The sequence below is a fragment of the Tenebrio molitor genome, chromosome 3 (assembly GCF_963966145.1).
Source record: "Tenebrio molitor chromosome 3, icTenMoli1.1, whole genome shotgun sequence".
NCBI lineage: Eukaryota > Metazoa > Arthropoda > Insecta > Coleoptera > Tenebrionidae > Tenebrio > Tenebrio molitor.
In genome coordinates, this window is record NC_091048.1 from 13708502 (window position 1) to 13726245 (window position 17744).

Genomic DNA, 17744 nt, shown 5'->3' on the forward strand with positions numbered 1-17744 from the left:
AATTTGGCGTCGAAGTAAGCGTTGGAGACTCGATTGAGATCGCACCACTAGTGTAAAAACGTAAGATTTCAACAGCTGATCCGTGATCACTGATCCGTAACCTGTAATCTGTATAGTGCGTTCACAATCGACAGTTCAACGCCTACTTCGACGCCAAATTTAAAAAAACACCCGTTATTGAAAATGGATGGAGTTTATACGTCTGCAGGCATTAGGTACAGAAAAAACATCCACCACCAAGAAAATATAACTGAACAACAGTTTTTCAACAAAACACAGGTAATAATATACTATGTGACAAATAAAGGTAAACACACCTTCATTGATCTTGATTTTCTGTTGTCATCCTACGACGTCCGGCGCCCCTAGCCCTGTGTTCACGGCCTTATTGAGTCCATGCCTGATGATATCTTAAAATGGTGGGGCAAAAATGACCGGTCTCTTACCTGTAACCTGTAAGTGTATGTACTACCTACCGGTAAGTGGATTGTAAACTGTTTCTTTGTTAATGTGATTTATGATTTCAGTCAATATTTCTATTAGATGTAAAAATACTATAGTTTGGTCCGCCAAGGGTGGGTACTATCCTGTGGGTAGCTTAGGTACCTCGCAAGATAAAACATTCAAACATAACTACTTCTGTATGAACCACCGGACAAATCCATTGTTGTTGGAATATACAGGGTGATTTTGAAAGTTGTGCAGATATTTTAATCACGAGCTCATGTAGAACTCGGAAAAAATTCTATGTCAAAAAATAAAATGACATTTATTTTTGAGCTAAAATTTTTTTTAATTGCTTTTAGTCTTCTACGTTGTCAAACAACCTCGTAGGTAAAATTTCGGCACATTTTAAAAATACACCCTGTATATCATATTTTATAAAACGTACACCAATGCGGTTTCCTTGTTTTACAGCATATTTCCTATAGGTTACTTCGCATTGGCGTACATTTTATAAAACATGATATGCAAGGGTGTATTTTTAAAATGTGCGGAAATTTTACCTACGAGGTTGTAGGACAACGTGGAAAACTAAAAGCAATTAAAAAAAATTGTAGCTCAAAAAATAAATGTCATTTTATTTTTTGACTTTTTTTTAAATATTTTTTCCGAGTTAAAAGATCTGCACAACTTTCAAAGTCACCCTGTACATTGTTAAATTTAAAACATTTAGGGCCAGTTTATAGAAAGAGAATTAAATATTTAATTCGAATTAAATTTTAACGCGCGATTAACCCGTGAATCCGAAACTTCAATTGGTTCAATCTGATCACGTGTTCAGTTAATTTCGCATTTGATTACGATTAACTTAATTTCGCTTCTGTAAACTGGCCCTGATTTTTAATCAGGCCCTTCGAACAATTTACTACAAAACACAAATACCAACACCTCATTACCGTCCTAGTCACGAACATTAGTAATAAGACTTGTGTTTAATTTTATTGCACAGAATTCTACTACCGCTGGCCAAAAAAAAAACTCATACACAGATGACAGAACAACAGATCCAAAAATTAAAAATTTTAGTTGTGTAGGTAAACATCGCTTTTTTAATAAAGGTTATGTATGGATAGGCAGAGATGCATAAAGTCCGTTTTTTTATAAACAATTGTCAAAGTGTTGTCAGGTTGGCAGAAAATTCGAAACAGTGAATTTTATAAATCACGTTTGGAACATTAGCTGCTTTCCATTCAATATCCTTACGCCCCTAGTGCTTGAAGCCTCGTACTTCTCGGAGCTGCTCGAGAGCAGTTATGAAAGGAAAGGTTAAAATGTGCGAACTTTGAGTTGAAATGCCCGTGGTTAAAATCCTAGGTTAAAATGCACGTTTGGGCCACACGCCCCTGCACGAAAGGTGGTCCTTGAGGGGAAAGGGAACGGTAAAACCAATGAGCGTGATGCCCACCGTTTCTAGCAAATGTGGGGTTTCAAGCTCAGGAGCAGCTCCGAACGGTTCTTTTGACCGAATGGAAAGCAGCTATTTTGACTTTTGAAATTGTCACCGATTGTCACATTTGACAATTTAAATTTGTAACCCGCCAAAAGTTTGTTAACATTTTGTTGAAGTGAAAATTATGGCTTCATTGGCTTCACGTAAGAAAGGCACAGGACAACCACTGTTGGAACGTGAAAAACTTTCAATAGTTATAGTAAATTCAAAAAACTCCTGGACTGTCAAAATTAAATTTTAAATAAAATGCTTTGTTTTGACTGTACTTGGGTATAAAAATGTTTCACTAGAGTGTACCCACGTCAAGATCTAGTTACAAAATATATTTAGGTTATGTTTTTCTTTTTAATTATTGAACTAAAAATGTTTTGAACACTTGAAACGAAATGCAGCAACTAAAAGAACTAGAGCAATTTAATCACGTTTATAAAAAACACAAAGAAAAACAGACAAACTGAAAAAAACAGGTAGGTAAAAACTAAACAATAACCAAAATTGAAAATCGCTTCCCATACTTGTGTGAGTCAGATTCCGCTAAGGATATATTGGGTGGAACATCTCTCATACCCACATAGTTAACAAATCAGCTTTAATTAGGTTTTCATTTTCACAATGCAAAATGCTGTTTCTCCACAGTTGGGTTAAAATCAGAAACGTTTTTTTGTTGAAGGTATGGCTTTATAATATAATAATTTGTTTAAGGGGCCTCTTCTCTCGCGCCACCATAGTTCGTTTTGAATTTTCCATTTTGACCTTTTTACAAAATATATCGTGTGTTCCAATAAAAACTCACTCGCAGTAAGCCATGACTATAGAGATAGATAGACTGGTCATGTCGATTTTAGGATCATTGGAAGTAGTTCATTTGTTACTTACAAATTTTCATCATATTGTGAATGACAGATAACCTATAAATTTACTTTAGTAGTTCATTTCACATCTGGTACTAAGACATACTTCACTTTTGTCATGGCTTGCTGCGAGTGAGTTTTTTGTGGAACACACGATATAATCTATTCCATCTTTAAAAAAACGATAGGTTGCCATGCTTTAATTTTGTTAAATTGGCAGGACTGAGGAAAGTAGTAGTTATATTTCATTTCATTTTGGTTGTAAATCTTTTGTAACTAAATTTGAAGTGCTATGTTGCAAGATGATTCTAAAACAAAAAATAAATAAAGTTATCAATAAATGTCATTTTGACGTTTTTCCAATTTATTTTAAATTAGACAACACAAAGTAATAATTTAAAGGGTTTACTACAAGTGCATAATGCCAAAAGTTGTGTTTGTCGAGTGTTGAAGGGCTAGACGAGGTAGGGCCGATCTAAGTAATGATGCTATTATTAATAGATTGATGGATATCTTCAATGTGAGAACCAGTGGCGTAGATAGCTTTTTGCTTTGGGGGGGGTCCACGTACTTTTGCATTAAGTTTTTGGTTTTCAATGTAGTTTCCTACTTATAACACTAGAATATGAAATTATCACAATACGACTTGAAGGAACACATGTTTATTGTTTATACTTACTCATGTTGAAAAAAAAAAAAACCTCAAAGAACAATTTTAGATAAATAGTCCAGCACGGAAAAAAATCGCCAAAAATTATGCTGTTTTAATTAAAAAAAGATCATGATTTAAACAAATACGTACGTATAGTCGCGATCATTAAATTTTGGTCATCAATGTCATTCTTTGACGCAATTTAAATGGTCCATTGTGTTCAGGCCGTTAGCCCTACTGGTGGGGGTTACCACCCCCCCTAACGCAAACCCTTGTTAGTTCTATATCGCACTTGTAACTGAGAAATAAAACCAGAAATATCATTTCAATAAGTCTTTTTTTGCTTCACCAATTTTAAAAGCGCCAAACGATATCGCAAATCTGGTCCTGGTCCGCGATCACATTGTAAAACGGTCGTACCTAAATATCATAACCTATCATCATGTCGTATGACATTAATTTTCATTTTTTTACACTTTGTTGACGTGGACATAATCCGCTAGGGATTTTTCTTTAATTTGTGACACCAAATTTTGAAATGACATTGACGACCAAAATTTATTGCTCGCGACAGTACTTAGGCAGGCAGGCAACGTTCACGTTGGGCAGGCAACGTTCACGTTGTTTTGGTATAACGAGAGGCCATGATTAATTTTTTTAACGTTGGACACACTGTTTGATTTCTGTCACTAAAGTGCCTGACATGCGGACCTATTAAAATGAACATAACATGTTGCTGAATTTCCCGCGATGTCTGAGTATTCTTCTATTGCAAAGTAGTAAAACTGACAAAAATGCACTAGACATTGACGCTATTTATAACCTCAAACTTAAAAAAATATAACCTAATTCAACAGACACCGTTACTAAAATTAAATGCAACATTTCCATGGCCTCCCATTAGGCCAAAACAACGTGAATGCATTTTATGTAGTCGATCTTTCAATTTTTAAATCGTGATTTTTTTTTCAATACTTTATGTATAGGTACAGTGCAAAGGTGCCAAAGGTAATTGCATGGTAAAACTCATACCCCCTCTTAACTTTTGTTCAGATGAAAATATTCAAACCATTTTTGGAACAAAGTTGGAAAAATTTTTAAACTAAACTGTCAAAAAAGTTGTGAAAAAAATATTTTAGTAAAAGTATTTTCTTGCCACTATCATTTTTAGCAGGCTGAAATGTTAGTTAACTTTTGCCACCTTCATTTTAAAAAAAGTATTATTCAGTTGTGAAAGAATATGGATGAGCTCTGGGGGGGGTCCGGACCCCCTGGACCCCCCCCTTATCTACGCCACTGGTGAGAACAATTAATTTGTATTCGATGAAATCCTGAACTGTATAATTAATTTATAGGTGGGAAATAATATAAAAGGTCTGGAGGATACTAGAACAACAAAAAAAGGAAAATCAGAAAAGTGGAACCATTTTTTAAAAGAGATCTGAACGAAATTATTCGTGGGCAAAACATTAGAAGATGATTCGGAATCTAATGATGAAGATAATTCTGAAGATGAAATAATGGAGGAGGTTAAAGTGTAGATGTCTTTTAAAAAAAGTGATTCCATTTTGGAGAACTTATCCGTTTTCTGCTTGTTAAACTAAAGCAAGCGTTCTTGAAACTCATTCAACGACTAAAGCCTCCACTAGGTGTATACATTTTGATTTGTCTTTTTTTTTCAATTGCTATTTTTAATAAAAAATGCTGGGTTCTCTATTAATTTCTTGTAATACAGCTTCAATCGATTCGCAAAAAAGCGTGGCAACACTGTGCCTTCAAAATTTTCAGAATTCCTAACCAAACTTTTATTCAGATATACAGGATGAAATCTGTCAGATTGTCATGGCCAAGCATCGTTTTTTTAAAGTTGGAATACATTATACTTAAATAATTTTGCAATTTATTTGACAATGTCAATTTAAACAAATGATTAGTTTGAAAAATCAAAAAATCATAGATACCGACCAGACAATATGAAAATAACTAGTGATTTAACCAACCTAACAACTCCAATTTTGATTTTGACAGTCCAGATGTTTTTTGAATAGACTTTAGGTATTGTGAAGATGTTAATTCAGAAAAGCCAAACTTTTTAACAAAGAAAATCTGCGAAAAAGCGGCTCGTATTTTTGATGTACTGATTTGTCGTCTAAATTTTTAATTTCCTCTAAATAATTCGTTTTAAAATTCGTTCTACAGCCGTGTTTAAAATAATAAGTTTTACTTAGTGTTAAGACCCCAAAAAAATGGCGAAATAAGATTAATTTCGTTCGTTTTACTTTCATCGTTGACACACGTATCTCAAACCAGTCTCAAACTCACAAACATATGCAACATAACCTCATTAATGATCTAGGGAAAATCTAGGGTGAAACCGAGATAGAACTGGACTTCAAAATCAAAAATCCACCAACACGGCATTCTACCTCGAAAATACGGGGTGATCAAGAAGGACTGTTTAAGTTGGTAACACTGGATCGTATTTTAAATCGTATAACAGGAGTAACTTCCGGTTGATGGTGGCTTGTTGTTGTTAATGCTATACCTATATCAGATATTTGTCAAATAAACCAACAAAACATATCCAGTTGCAGTGTTATAAATAACCCAATTAAAAAATTTTCTTAATTGTATTGCCAACTTAAACAGTCCTTCTTGATCACCCGGTACAACCGACAACGTCGCCAACTTTTGTTTTTAGTGTGTCAGAAAAACGTGGGGTTATGAAATAAAACTGTTGACAGTCGTTTTGGTCGTAGTTCATCGTGTTTTTTAAATTCTTCGAAGCACTTAATGAGCGCTCGCTTTAATTTAGCGGTTAAAAAACTCCTTGTTTATCGAGGCATTTTTATAAATTGATATTTGTGACAAACTGAAGGTCAAATTTTGGCGGTTGGGCCAACACAAAAAAAAAATGAAACTTATTCTAGGGATTTCTTTTTTTCTGCCAACATAATTCAACAGGTGGTGGATTTTTGATTTTGAAACAGATTATAGGTTTGATTTTTTGTTTGGCCATTAAACGGTTACTTTATCAACACAAACCTCAGCAGCAATTCCCCGTGTCTCTTAAACGTTGCGCTATAGTCTGTTTTTGAGTTTCAGTTAAACTCATTTTTTCGCATTGACTTTGACACTGACAATAACGTTTAACGTTGTAGACTTTGATTTACAATACTAAAATTTTGGCTGTACGAGTTTTACCAGGCGAGAAATGGAACAATCCATAATGTTACTTAATTACATAACATACACACCGCTTTAAATATAGGTAGGGTTAATTTAATTATAGTAGTTTATTTAATGAGTTCGTGCGTAACTTGGGCCCAATTGGGCCTTTATTGGCACTCGTGGGCCTTTCAAACGCTCGTTTCACTCGCGTTTTAAAATGGCCCACTCGTGCCAAAAAAGGTCCAATTTACACACGAACGAGTTGAATACAACGTTTTTTTGTTCGACGAGCCCCTTAAAAGCTCCAAATCGCTTAAAACCTTTAAAATAAGCTTGACGTTTCGTTTTGACAAGTTGTGACATTTATCAAAATCCGTTCACACAGGAGAAAATTCTCAAATTCTGACAATGTCGAACAAAAAATACATTACTGTTGGTTACGAATATAATAAGGCACACTTGATTAAAAAAAAAAGCGTAGGTACGCCTAATATTTCCCCATGTAATGTTAGCTTTGTTTCCACGGTTACAAGAGACAAAAGCCCAAATGATCACTAAACTATTTAGAAGGAAGGTAGCCTATGAAATTAATGTTGCCTAAAAACAGTTCATAGCGGGCCATTTACACTAGGAAAATAGATATTACAAAAATCGCTCTCTGCACTTGTACGCAATAATTCTATAAATCAAGTGCACCTACCTAATCTTAACAAACCCTAATTTTGTTTATAGTATTTTACAGTAGAAGTCCGTTAGGACAGCCTTTACTGCCGAGCCAGAGATTTTGTGAGACGAGCTCGCAGAGCGAGTCGAATAATACTTACTGGCGAGGCTGTAAAGGCCCTAACGGACGTGTATTGTACAATAGTTTTTGTAATATCTCTACGATTCGTTCACAATTATCTTTTTGAAATATGTACATTTTTTTCGACGCCATCGAAAAAACCGAATGATTAATAAGTGTGCGGAGGACGTCGTCATGTCAACCGTTGTTTGTGAAAAAAATTGTTTCAATCAATAAAAAATCGCAATCAAGATATGCCCGATGTCCGGAAGTGAGGTATCGTTATTGCCTGCAAAATCGCGCTTGTGTTGGTGTTAAAATTCTCAAGCATAATCTTCGATCTCGTCTACATCTGCTAGTGGCATACGGATTTCGATTAATTGAAGGTGTGTCCCATAACATTAAACATTAATTATTGTACCAATTGTAAAAAAGTTGAAAAATAAAGTTTAGATCTACGTTGCTATAGTTATTTAGTCATTCATAACGGCCGTTATGAGGTTGTTTACATGGTGACAAACAATCCGGAAAGCCACCTTTAACAACTAGGTATTACAAAAAATGATTAATGAAGTGATCTGAATCCATTCAAGTTTCTGACTAGCACCGTTCTTACTGTCAGTTAAACGAGTTCGCTAAAACATAAATATTTGCGTTATTTTATCATTATTATGCAAATTTATTGAAGCACGCAATGGTCAAATTACATTCATTTTTGCGTGCATCTAACAGGTCTGTACAATGACTCGCGTTTATTTCTCCTTTCGCAATCTTGCAAGAAGTTTGAAATCTGACTAAGGAAAAGTTGCTAAACTCTTCTAAACATTCTCGTTTTTTATTATTTTTAGAAGTGACATAATTAGACAGAGTTCCTTTGCCGATCTACACTTGTCTGTTTTCAAAAATATTTTTTCGCACATTTTAATTCTTACTTTTCCCCCCCATATTTATTGCTTAAAAGTTTAATGGCCGGTTGCACCGCACTTTTAATCCAGTGATTAACGTTAAGTATTATTTAATTTGACAAGTTTGTTTGCACAGCACTTTAAATAACCTTTAATCTTTGTTTAGTAAAGTAGCCAAAATCGGCGAATTAACCCTTAAATAGAGTTTATTTTTATACAGTGAGTTTTTTTTAAGACTGGCCATAGGGTTTTACATGCTAATTTTTCAACCCCCTGTTATCTTTTGTTCCGATGAAAATATTCAAACCATTTTTGGAATAAAGTTGAAAGATTTTTTAAACTATGGGATAGATTACAATTCAATATCCCAAACTGTCGAAAAAGTTGTGAAAAAAATATTTTTAGGGCGCCGAAATAATAGTACGTCGAGCGGCCGCCAGAGTAGCGCCATTGTCGGCTCAACCATGGCCAACTGTATCAAAACGCTAGGCGCTTATTATGGCCGTCCCACTCGATGTTTTCTCCGTAAGAAAAATTGTTCTTGTCATTTAAAAAAATCGTACGTACAGTAGAGACTTCAAGTGACGATTATTTGAACTAAAGGACAACGGATGACAGAAGACAGAAACGTCTTTTTTTTTAATGGGTTATGTGTATGTCCATGTCAAATACTTACAAGTAAATAAATTAACAGCAAGTGTTAATTGCATGCAGTAGCAAAATGGTAAAAGTGTAAAATAAGAAACATAGGTAAGGTAGCTTTAAAAACCATAAAAAAACTACAATTGCTTCAAAATATCAGACATAACCTCAAATTGTTGTAATTTGAATTTACCTAGTATTTTCTGAATAAATTGTGTTGTTGGATAATGTGACTCGTGTCAGCATTAGAATAAGTGAGCACATTAAAAAGATTGTCACCTATGACAAAAATTCAACAAGAAAATGGTAAATTTTCTAGAATGGAATAAAATTTTCATGGTTGCAGAGGATAACCCAAAAGGACTTAATAGATATAAAGATTTGCCGGCCCAGCTAGCAAATAAGTTACCAGAGGCCAAGAAGACATTTACCAAAAAGAAACATGTACTGTATACTCAGTTTAAAAAAACTGTAGCTATGCTTACTAGAAATACTGGTATGGATGGGTTCCTGAGCCCTGTCTACTTTGAGTAATCGTGCAGTAACTAGAGGTGTCCATATAAATGTATGTATAAATGATGTATAAATTATTTTGTAATCATTTATTTATAGCCATCGAATCATTAACTACCTAAAAGTAACTGTATAGCAAATATGAGGAAAATGCATATGGGAGGATCTGACACAGGATGAGATTCTAAATTTATAATAAAAGCTTTAAAAAGGTATTGATACGTTTATTTGTAGATATTTATAAAATAAAAGATTACACAGTAATTTGCAAAAATAATTTTAAGACATCTGATTTTATAAATTATAACAACAAGACTGGACTTACTAAAGAAGCTGTTCCTTCTAAATTTGTAACTGCTACTTTTTTTTAAATGTAATCATTACATCTTAATTATGTTACATTAAATGTTGAAGTTGTTAAAGAATCATGTTTATCTGCAAGCAGTTCCAAAGATGTTCAGGTGAATTTAATTTCTGGAGTACAAATTTCTGATTTACAATACCATAATAAAGTTTTAAAACTAAAATTAAAACCAGCGAACGACCGTTATTCAAAAAGTTTGGAAAAAATTAAAGATCTTGAACAACTACAAAAAAGTACCATTAAATCAGATTGTATCTGTAAACATTGACACAGAACATAATAAAACAACAAAGTCAAAATGTGGAGGCGAGACGCCGCTAATTATGTTGATTAGCACTGCACTGTTACTTGATAGTTAATATCCGTAATAGTGTATGTACTCCGGGAAAATTGCCGGGTGGTGGAGGGTTGATAACAAAATTTTAAAGGATGCTGATAAATGTGATCCCTAAGATGTATTTCTCGCGGACGCCATCAGAAACTATAAGCAAAAGAGTTTGCGATGATCTGAGGAATCAGTTCGTAAACCTTGTTCACGTTGAGTTGAACATTTCAAGGTAAAAATATTTAATTTTTTGGCTCTGTAATTATGTTTTGTAAATAGTGACATGCAGCTAACCAACATAATGCGATTTAGCAATGCTTAATCCAACGGGAACGGTGTTGACCTGCATGTCACTATTTACAAAGCATAATTACAGAGCCAAAAAATAAAATTATTTGACCTTGAAATTGTCAACTCAACGTGAACAACATATATATGTATAATTTGGAGATTTTTGTCACCTAAGGGATATGAACACTGTCGCAAACACTTATTGAAGCTACCATCAAAGGCCACCCTTTCAAGATGTATGAGCAGATGTGGCACTTCCAATGATTTGTGTAAACAACGCTTACTTGCAGAAATGTCACTCTTTAAGGTACCTGTTGAACGACTATGTTCACTGATCAACGATATGTCAATTAAAGAAAAAAAATTCTATAATAAACTTGAAGATAAAATATATGGTTTGGATAATATCAAATCTGAAACCATTGGTGAAAGACCTTGCACAGCCAACAAAATGCTCTGCTATGTTATCCACGGGTTATCAACTAGATACACCATTCCTGCAGGGTACTTTTTCCATTCAACATTAACAACGGCACAATTTTCTACTTTAACCCTTCAAATTTTCAAACTTTTAACAGATTGTGGTTTCATTGTTCTTCGGCTTGTTACTGACAATCATGCATCAAATGTAGCTTTATTTAAAAAAATTTGCAGTGGAACGTTAAAAAATCATATTCACCAGCTATTCCTAACCTTTTCTCCACTATTTCTAAGGTTTGATTACTGTCATTGTATGTATAAAAAATCCAAGATTTTAGATCACGACATGTCCTCATCTACAGGTGTTATATCTTCTACATTCTTAAAAAAAATGTATAATCTTCAAAAAGGACTGCCAGCAAAACCGGTTAGATACTTAACCAGGAAACATTTGTATCCAACAAATTTCTAAAACATTACCTAATGTGTTGCGAGCTATTCAAATATTTTTACCTGCTATTACAGCATGACTAAAATTTTTATCGGAAGCAAGACAGGAAGACTTTCAGAATGTTGAGAGCTCCATTTTGTACATGGAAAATATATATCGTTTCTTTCAAGTCCACAACGTTTCTAATCGAACATATTATATTCGTTCTTTGGACAACAATGTTCCACCCTATGCTGATATTACAGATGAAAGGTTGCACTGGTTAGATCTCACATTTCGAAATTATATTAATGACGTCCAACAAAGTTCCACAAGTGCAGGAATTCAAGGATTATCTAGAGAGACAGCTAATGCCTTAAATTTACTGCAAAAAACACTTGTCTTTGTGTTAAATTTCTTTTAAGTTAAGCAAGATTCTATTACGTTTTAACTCGACGTTTAGTTCAGATGCAGTGGAAGCTATGTTTTCCCATGTTCGTCTGAAAGGTGGCTCTAATGATGCACCAGACGCAATGGCGGCAGAATATGCCCTACGACGAATTTTACGTTGTGGCATTGTTAAAGCTTCCGCTTCTTCTAACATCGCTGATAATATAGAATATACTAGCTCTGTACCTACAATTTAGACCTGATAAGGCAATAGAACTAGAAAATTTAGAAATTTCGGTATTCTACCCAGATATTTATAAGTCCAAATTGATAAGTTATCATTTCAATAATTACCCGACAATAGTAGTTTTTCGGCATCGGTTGCGTTTTTAGCTGATTGCATTATTTAAAAAAAAATAGATGACCAAATCAACTGTGATACATGTCTAAACCCACAACTTTCCTGGTCCATTACTAAAACTTAAAGTCTACAAAATCGTGGAAATTTGTTGGACTGATTAAAATGTTGTCAGATATTATTCCTAAAATTTTATTACCCTTCTTGAAGTTTACCAAAATCACTGCACATTTATCAAAAATTATTTGTCCTGCACTCTTGAAAAATATTAAGTATGTATATTTAATTGCGAAGATCACAAGTCAATTATGTGACATGGTTGTTACATGATCAGCTAAACCCATTATTGATAAATTGATAATATATGTCGAGAGAGAACAGATCCTTAAAAGAAAAGTTTAGAATTTAAACCTGCTAGAATAACATGAATTTGACTGCAGAATTAATTACATAAAGCCAAATATGTACATAGATTAAGATATAGAAGAAACAAGAAAATTGATTTGGCGTTAAATAAGAAGTCATGAGATTTTGTATGTAAAATGAAATTTACTGTGATTAACAAGAGATGACTAATAATCCAACAAAATAAATAGATGAGTTGAACATATTATAAAAATAAACTATAATTTTAAAATTTTTCTGCTGGTGGGTTTGTTGTGAAGATTTTTTTTTTTAAGCAAATCCGTTCGTTCCAAACAAATATTGTTTAAAGCAGGTTTTGCTGTTGCTTTAATTATAAAGTGACATACATGGTTTTTATGCGGAAGGCAATTGAATAATTTATTTTCTTGCAACGGTGGGTATAAGATTTCCACCAGTTGCTGGCAAGTTTTTTCGGATGTTAGTAAAGGTAATTTTTTTTCTATCAGATCTGCTATTTCCTTTATAATGCCTACAAAATTTGGACTAGGATAAGTGAGACTGCCGCGATTTTGGAGAGCTAATTAATCTCAGCAAAGGTCCTGGAGTCGTAGTAGTGGCCAATAATGGTGAAAGGCATTCATCACAGTGAAATTTGTCATCTAGCTTTTTTAATATAAATCCTGCTAAAAAAGCTACAGATGCTGAATATATATTGTTTACAGGCGTAATATTGTTCCTACGGAGATTTTGTATTTTTATTTTTACCTCTATTGGCAATATCAAATCTAACGCGGTCTCAGTTTCCATTGTGTGTCTAAGATCTTGCCTAGGTAGTTCTGCAGAACTGACACAATCAACATTTCCAGCAATATTTGCCGACTTCGAACTTTTAATAATACCACACCGTAAGATCTGCGTTAGTGCATATTCTGCTCCTCTTGCATCTGTGGCATCATTAGATCCTCCTCGAAGACGCACATGCGAAAACATTGCTTCTATAGCATCTGAACTAAATGATCTTGTCAGAACATAATAGAATCCTGCTTCTTGTAGGAGGAATTTAATGCATAAGTGTGTACTCTTTGCAGTAAATTGCAAAGCATGTGCTGTTTCTTTTGAAAATCCTTGCATACCCACATTAGCCGAAACAATTTGTATTTCGTCAATGTACTTGGTAAATGTTTCTTCTAACCAGTGGAGCCGTTCATCAGAAACGTTAATATAGGGAGCAATCGTGCTATCTAAAGAACGTATATACTGTGACCTACTCGAAACATTATGCACTTGGAAAAAAACATACATATTTTCCATAAATGATACAGTGCTGCCTACGTCTGCAAATTGTGGATCTCCACTCTCTTTTAAAAATCTTAAGGATGAAGTAACTGCAGGTGCAAACACCTGAATAGCCCTCAGTACATTCATTTTATCAAAATTTGAGGGGTATAAATGTTTACTAGTTAAAAATCTCACAGGTTTTATAGGCAATCCTTTCTGTAGATTATGTAGTTTCTTTAAATATGAAGAACTGATAACGCCTTCGGATGAACACATGTCGTGGTCTAGGAATAAACTTCTTGCGTTTTTAATTGCATGACAGAAATCGAAACTAAGAAATAAGGGCATGTTTGGCAAAAGAGGATGGTCAATACAATTTTTTGGAGTCGTTCCATTAGATAGTTTTTTAAATAGAGCCACATTAGAAGAAAAATTGTCAGTGACAATTCTCAACACAATAAACCCACATTTAGTCAACATTTCTAGGACTTGCATCGTTAAAGCGTGGAAAGTGTTGTTTACTAATGTGGAGTGAAAAAAATATCCGGCAGGTATACAATATCTTGTCGACAGCCCATATATTACGAAACAAAGCATTTTATTGGCAATTTTTGGGTTTTTGTTAATTGTTTTGGACTGACAATTATCAAGTCCAAAAATGTGATCTTCAGATCGGCTATAATGCATTTTTTCTTTTATTGACATATCGTCAATAATTAGTGAACAAATTCGTTCTACAGGAACTTTAAGCTGAGCTATTTCTGCTTGCAAACGTTGCTGGCACAATTCCGTTGACCCTTTGTATTCAGTCACATACCTCGATATTGTATTTTTTGATGGTAATTTGGCCAAATTATTTCTACAAAATTCATACCCTTTAGGTGAACAATATCGCCAAATAGTACACATCCGAATTGTCATTTCAGTCCAACGAGGTGACTTTTTTGTATAATTATTGATGAGATCCATTAAAAATAATGCCTTTTGGTCAGAATTTTCAGCATCCTCTGATATTTTATTAATTATTTTTCGAACATGACTTTGTTTTTGAATTTCAACTTCCAGATCATTAACTTTGGCCAAACATTTTGAATATTTACAATTTAAATTTCTTAATTTACGTGTTAAGACCTTGCAGTGATACCGTAAATTTTCAAGTTCGTTGGAAGGAATGGAGATGGACACTTGCACAGACTTACTGGAATTTGTTTCACTGATGGGATCTGGTTCAAGTTGTGGAACATCGGAAATTTCTGGCGTAAGAGGGATATTCTACAAATTAAAAAATCAGTGTACTTTTCCATAAAATCTACCTATCTTTTATTCTTTTCATTCGACAAAAGTTTATACTTACAAATACGGACGGTGCTGCTCCTTTAATTAGGCGACAAGAATTTTGTGTTTTATAACAAACATTTTCCTCAAAATGATTAAAACCAAGGCGATCTACATTTACCAGGCCATGACACTGACCAAAGACAGTGTGCTATGGAATGGCCTACCACAGTCTGACAACATTGCTTCACCAACATTTAGTGAAAAAAATCGAAATCCACTAAACCTATCATTGTATTTACATTTGTCAAATATGAGTGATCTAATTTCACGACAGTTCAAAAATGCGTAATCGCGTAACATATAGTTTAAAACCACCTTAGGGACAGAAAAATAACGGTGCTCATTACTGATAAAATTTCAGATGCTCTGCTGTGTTCCGGACTATTGAAACTGTTTGGTTATAGACTAACGCGAGGTGGGCATTTCAAACTTAAATATAACAATTTGTACTCCCCATTACCTAAATCCCATCCCATTTCTTGTAACTTGCTTCCCAGTCTCATTTCAATATTCGTTTTTAAAACCAAAAGATTTTCTCCAATGATTGTGTCGTCATTACTAATTTTGATTATTTCTTCCCAAAGTGTAATTTCTTCGTAATTAAAAGTTATTGGAACCGCGTTTGGCACAAGTCGCTTCATTTTGTCCCCATTGATAAATAACTGTTCCGCTAAAATCTTTAGCACAAGCATGGCTACTTTTGCGAATTCTTCACTCTTCGATTTTTAAATTTTAAAATCTCTTTCCAAATTGGCTTCGTTTCTTCATTTGATGGAAACTTAAATAAAAGTATTTAGCTACCTACGTAATTCGAAGAAGAAGACGCATAATTTGAGTTGCAATTTGGTACGCAACACTTAAATGACATTTTTAATTCAATTTGACGAATTTGACCAAGGACTTGTCAAAATTTATTATAAATGTCGAATTCGTTTCAAAATTTTTGGAACAGCGTAGGTCATGGAATGGTCTACCAGGGAATGTGGCAACACAGCCAGTGTCCGCCTTGTTAAAACCGTCGTCTGCGCTGATCGTAATAACAAGTCGTGCCAATCGCTCAAAACTCTGCGTCCGGAAAAAAGTCAAAATATCGGTAGATGTCACCACCTCGCGCGTTATGGGAAACTGTAATAGTATTACAGAAATTACAGAAGGAAAAATTTATTCAAATTGTCAAAATTTAAATGTCTAGCTGTTTCTAGCGAATACAAATTGATATCACAAAATGATTTGCATTATTGTCATTGAAGTTCTTATTGTATTTGTTATTTTGACAATCAATGACAATTGATACTTATTCGAGTTTCAAACCCTTTTTATGTCTAGCTGTTTCTCGCGAACACAAATTAATATTACAAAATGATTTGCACCGATTATGATTGAAGTTCTTATTGTATTTATTGTTATTTTGATAATCAATGACGAATTAATGGTTGACATTTATTCTAGTTGTAAACCTTCCGTAGTTATTACAGTTTCCATTCATTCGCGATCCAACTGATCCAAGTGCCTCTGGTGGCCATTTCACATCGAATGGCACGACTTGTTATTATCGGCGCGGACGACGGTTAAAACATATAACAGAATGATCTGTTATATTTGAAATATCTGTATAAAATATGATAAAAATAGTATTATTACAAATTTGTTGAGTTTTTGAAAAATTACCACAAAATTCTGCAATAATTGCAAGCCATTTATTTCTTTCATCGAATTTTCCTGGCAATTCAAATAGTGGGCTATTTTTATTACCACACACAATGCATTTTCTCCCCATTATTATATTAAAATTAATGATTTCAATATAGAGAATGAAAAAAAATGACAATGTCAATGTCAGACACTGATTTTTCTGAAGACGAATATTTACCTTCGAAGTAAAGTCCTCGTCGAAAAATAGTCAATTTTGACTTAAATTGTAAATCATTTTACAATAGGAGAGAAAATTGTCTTATAACTACCATAAATAAGGAGGGGTTGTTAGTTTACCTGTTGTTTGCCCTTTCTTGAGTCGGTACTGCACAACAAAGGGGCAATAAAATTTGATGGTATAATGGAATTATTTATGGTATTTTCTCTCCTATTGTAAAATGATTTACAATTTAAGTCAAAATTGACTATTTTTTGATGAGGACTTTACCCATCCAGTGGAAAATTTGCGGAAAAACTATCAAGATTTCCGGAAAAAAGATTCGATAGAAGCAGGACCATCAAAAGAATATGTATCCTCTGGAAATGTTAAGAAAAACACTAGAAAAAGTATGTTGTCAATGTGACAAATCTTTCAATGTGAAAAAGGACTTAAAATTCATAATGGAAGAATACATAGACCTCAAAAATAGTAAATAAAAGCTTTGTTCGAGTACTCAGCTCTAACGATACTTTAGCGACATTTGATGATGAAACTTTGAAAATTCTTAAATCTAAACATCCACAACCGTCCCGAAAATTAATATTTCCAAATCTAAACCTTACTGATTGCCATATCTTAAGTGTCAATGAAACTGAAGTCAAAAAGGCCATTAATTCATTTCCCTGTGGGTCTGCTGCAGGCATAGATGGTTTTAGACCACAGTTCTTAAAAGATATGATATCTGTTTCTGCAGGTGAACAAAGAGCATTATCATCAATTACCTTGCTCTGTAATTTTCTATTATCAGGAAAAATAACTAATGAAATTTGTCGTTTCATCCTCGGTGCTTTTCTTTGTGC

At 33.8% G+C, this 17744-nt stretch overlaps 2 long non-coding RNA genes across 2 annotated transcripts; one reads left to right on the top strand and one right to left on the bottom strand.

Annotated features, from left to right (window-relative positions):
- The first annotated feature begins 8373 nt into the window (after positions 1-8373).
- LOC138126403 (uncharacterized) lies at positions 8374-9736 on the top strand. Its single transcript, XR_011157798.1, has 3 exons — positions 8374-9067; positions 9306-9524; positions 9572-9736. It is a non-coding gene; the product is annotated as an uncharacterized lncRNA (long non-coding RNA).
- Positions 9683-15425, bottom strand: LOC138126404 (uncharacterized). Its single transcript, XR_011157799.1, has 2 exons — positions 15049-15425; positions 9683-14966 (listed from the first exon to the last, which is right to left on the bottom strand). It is a non-coding gene; the product is annotated as an uncharacterized lncRNA (long non-coding RNA).
- Between the last annotated feature and the right edge of the window lie 2319 nt (positions 15426-17744).